The sequence below is a fragment of the Sarcophilus harrisii genome, chromosome 4 (genome assembly GCF_902635505.1).
Source record: "Sarcophilus harrisii chromosome 4, mSarHar1.11, whole genome shotgun sequence".
NCBI lineage: Eukaryota > Metazoa > Chordata > Mammalia > Dasyuromorphia > Dasyuridae > Sarcophilus > Sarcophilus harrisii.
In genome coordinates this window covers 343,948,766-343,953,549 of record NC_045429.1, presented here as the reverse complement: position 1 = coordinate 343,953,549, position 4,784 = coordinate 343,948,766, and the positions used below count along the sequence as shown (strand labels likewise).

Here is a 4,784-nt window from a genome sequence, read left to right as displayed (position 1 = left end):
TAAGTAATTAGTTTCTTCAGAAATTTTTTTTAATTTGGCCAATTTTATTTTTTTAATGTTTTCTATAGTCAAGTTTTGTCCTTCCTTTTCTAACCTGTTGACTCTTTCTTTCATGTCTCTTATTTTTGTTTTTGTTTTTTTTTTTTCCTCAATTTTTCTTCTACCTCTCTAATTTGACTTTTATTGTCCTTTACGAGGGCTTACAAGAAGGCTTTTTGAGCTTGAGAGAAATTCATATCACCCTTCAAGATTTTGTATGTGATCATCTTGTCTTTTCCTGAGTTGGTGTTTTGCTCTTCTCTGATTAAGATTTTCTTTTGTTTCTTGCTCATTTTCTTTCTTCCTTCCTTTTTTTTCCTATTTAATGAATTTTAAAGCTGACCTCTGCTTCTGCAGTACATGGGACTTTGCCCAAGCTTTTTGCAGAGTTTTGAGCCTTGGCTTTGAGCACAGGGGCCCCTCTTTATTTATTGTCTTGCTTATGGCAGGGGGTCACCTGACTTAGTCCTGCCTGTTATTATCTAGTTTTTCTGGGCTGGTGATCTGCATTCTGTGCTAAGACTTCAGGCTGCTCCTCTGGTCTGTTCTTCTACTGAAGTAGGACTAAGGATCTTAGTTGCTGACGCATTGTGATTAAAACCTTCTCCTTGACTTCCCCCTACACTATCTGATCTGGGAAATGTGGCGTGGATGAGCACCTCTTTAACTCTTTTTGTTTTTTAAACCTTTCAATGTTTATTTCACATATACAATCTAAAGACACAGAGTTTAAAACAGATTTAAAAAAAATAAACTAAGTAGTGACCTTATTATGCTGCTGGGCAGGAGCCTGACTGGTAGAGGAGGGAAGGATTCCAGACCTCAAATCATGGTATAGCTCAGAAATTCAGAGGACAGACTCCAGAGTCCACCTTCACCAGAGACAATCCCCAGGATGGAGAAATGGTACTGCCAAATCCTTAGCCTGGAGGATCTCAGCCTCAGGATAGAAGGAAATGAGGTCCTTCCCCTCCCCAATCCAGAATGAGGAAGCCGGTTCCTCAACTATGTGCCCTTCATGCTATAGTAGAGCCCACTGGTCTCTAACAGTTAGTGTACCTCAGTACCAAATTTCAGCCAGACCATCTCTTCATATTTGAGACCCCAACACTGGCAGCATTCCTCTTCCTGGAGTCCCTCCCTCCCTCCCACCAAAACTGCATTATCATCCTGCCTGACCCCATGTCCAAGTTCCACTGGCATCTAGGTGTCTAGAAAAAACACAGATATTCCAAATCTCCCTCTAGCTTCAAATGCAGCAGGAGAGGTCTCTTTCTTTCAACCCTGAACCCTCAGGAAAGAGCTCAGCCTAGGGATTATCCAGGGGTAAAGGACAATCAATGAGTGGTTTCCTCAACACAGTTTCAAGAGATGGTGGAGAATTCCTTTAGCAGAACCTCTTGGCTCAGGGTATGGAATGCCAGATTCCTCCGAACATTGGTGCTGATGGATGGGACCAACTCTTTGAAGAAGGCAGCTTCTTTGTGCTGCTCTGAGTACCGCTCGTACTGATCTACTCTGTCCTGAAGCTTCAGGGTTAAGGTGTCATACTTAGCCCGGACCACTTCTAAAACCTGTTCCTCAGACAGCTGGGATATGTGATTCACTGCAGCATAGAATCCAATCTTGGGGTTAAAATGGTTGATGATAACTCTGATATTGACTAATGCATGGATCACCTTGCTGGCTGCTTCTTTCCACTGGCCTGTGTTGGTTGAAATCCTCAGGACCATTGAATAGAGACTTCGAAGCTCTGGTGCATCCGGATAATCTCATAGTACAGTTCATCATAGCTGCTGGGGGTGGGCAGGAATGTGTCTCTATAAGTGATAAACATGTTAAATAAGTTCAAAACTATAAGAGCCAATGAGAAAACGTTGTGTTTGGCCAAGAGCACAGTTTCATTGGACATAAGGAACTTCAGCAAGTTGATCAAAGCTGACCAAAATTCTCTCCATGTATAATGTAACCACATTCGGGCACTTCTTCTGATAACAAAGGAGTTTGTGTACCACTTGGATGCAGTGCACATAAAGATCCATAGGAAACTCCTTCATCATGTGTGTTTCAATGAACTCCACTATCAGATCCAGCACTGCACACACCAAAGGGCAGCAGGGAAGGTTCCTGTCTGCTGCTTTCTTCCTGTGTCTCATAGGCATTCTGTGAAGATTTATTCGAAAATTCATGTTGTCATCATGTAAAAATGCATTAGCATATTGGTCCTCTGCAATGCACTTGAGGATAATCAAAGTTTGCCACTGTGGAGGTGGGTATTCATCTTTAGTGTCCTGCATGACAATGAAACTGTACTTTAAGAAGGTTATCAGTAGATTACTGGTCTGAACATCTGCATCCAGTGAGAGTTCCACAGAACTTAGAACATCAGAGAAAGGTGGTGTGTTTCCTCGAGGTGTGGCAGGGGTCATTGGAACAGGGCTGACAGGGGTGGTCATCAAGCCCATTTCAGGATGGCTCTGTGCTAATACTGTGATGAAATTCCAGTTTAAATGAACAGTTTCATAAAGTGCCAGAAGAATAGTCTCACTGGTTCATGTTAGTTAGGGCTGAGAAAAAGCCACTCTGGTGTTCTTCTTCCTTATCTCGGTATTGTCTGTTATATTCAGACAAAGCCTGAGCAATAACAAGCCCCATTCCATTGAGGGTGGCTTCGTCATCCACAATAGACAACTTCACAATATAAGGGTTCACAGACCAATACTTCCTATAGTTCACCAGCAAAGTCAGAAGGACAACAGCATTGTACCCATGTTCCCTGCAACTTGGAGGGTGGGAGAGAAAACCTGTAAAATAGCTTCAAAGATGCTATTGATCATTACATATTACAAGATAGTGTTTTGACTGATGTTATCTGTCACAGTCACCAAACAAAGGAGAAGTTTCAGACATAAACTCTTCAGACTTTTAGAACCTTCTGCACAAAACAAGGAATGCAAACTCCATCAAATTCTTCATGCAGAGTTCTGCCTTGTCAAAGCCCATCAGCATGTTGATAATGTCAAACCCAGAAGTGGACTTATTCTTCTGATGGACCCCTAGGATAAATGCACACAGGTTCTGTAATGCATTGACAACCCGAATTGGGTGCTCCTCTCCCCAAGCCTGTATACAGTGTTGAAACAAACAATTAATGTTATCTTTGATCTTCATTAGTTCTTCTACATCAAGATCCCAACTTGCCCTCAAGGTAGTCCAGATTCACCTTCATGAGGAAGAGCTCCTCCCAGAATCCAGGGCTGCATTTACTGGGGTCCTCAGTCATGAAGATTTCATCATACATCAGTACCACCTTCTCCTTCAGTGGTTTTTTGGAGGCTGAGGACTTGCGTAGCAAACTGCCCCTTTTCTCCACTTGGGCCATGGTTCCAAAGCCTCACAGTGAACCAGACCTTCAAAACACTGCCAAACTTGATGATGTATTGCACATCCTAGAATTCCTCCAGCAGACCAAGCCCTGGTTCTTAGGACTCCACTGCCACCGCCTGCCTACCCCTGCTCGTGCCCGACACTGCCAGACCGGGCCCAAAAGCACGCTCCCACGCCCCAGTAGGGTCCTAGAGGCTGCCTCGTGCCAGCCAGGTTAGAGGCCTGGCTCCTTCCCACCTCTTTATCTCTTGAAGCCCTTCTAGTCTGTTTTGAACTGGAGAATAATTTCATTCCATCTCTTTGTAGGTTTTGTCATTCCATAATCTGTTCAGAGACTTGGTTTCATGTGGTTTTTGAGGGAAACTGAGAAAGTTCAAACAACTTCCTGGATATATTCTGTCAACTTGGCTCCTGATCAAATGATCATCATCATTTTATTGTATTGCAAAACAAAAGCCTGAGTAGTTACTGTCTCTAAAATTATTTATATTTTCTTTATTTCAAATAAGGATGTTTTGAAACTGTATGCATATCAGTCTTGTGTATCGATAGGTAATTTCACATATAATGCACAAATAATCACATATTTACACACAATTTTATGTATACATATTGTGAATAGAGTTTCCTTAATCATAATTTTCTTAAGTTTATTTTTAGCCTTGTATAAAAAAAGCTGTTTTTTGTCTTTGTGGATTTATTTTGTATCTTACTACCTTATAGAAACTTAAATATTTTATTTGATTTCTCTGCTGATTCTCTGGTATTTTCCAGATCCAGTAGTATTTATATCTGCAAATAAGGATAATCTTCTTTTCATTTTGATTTAATGCTATTATGAATACTTCTGATATGTATAATAATTGTAAGAAAAGAAGATCCTTCTTGTTTTTTTTTTTTTTAACTCCTATTTGTACTCAGAGAGAGCTTTATTCTTTCTATACTGCAAACCAAGGGTATTCAGTTTTAAATGAATACTTTTCCCCATATGAAAGGAGGTTCATTATATTTATATTGTATACAGATTATTTTTTAAACATCAATGAATGTTACATTTTGTCAATGACTTTTTCTTTATTAAAATAATGCTGTCATTTTTGTTTTTTTCATTGCTTACCTAATTAATAGTTCTAATTACCCCCATGCATCTTGGCATAATTATTATTAATCCAACTTGATCATAACTCATCATTTTCTTCATATATTTCTGTCACCTCAATAACAAATGTTTGCTTTAAAAATTTTTACCAATACTCAGTGAGATGTACTTCTGTTCCATTTCCTTCTTCCTGGTTGAAAATGTATAACTAAATCTGTTTCATAAAAAAAAGACTTTAGTAGATTGCTTTTTATAATTG

At 39.8% G+C, this 4,784-nt stretch overlaps 1 pseudogene; it reads right to left on the bottom strand.

Annotated features, from left to right (window-relative positions):
- Nucleotides 1-1,306: 1,306 nt before the first annotated feature.
- LOC100925522 lies at nucleotides 1,307-3,556 on the bottom strand (annotated as a pseudogene).
- Nucleotides 3,557-4,784: the final 1,228 nt, after the last annotated feature.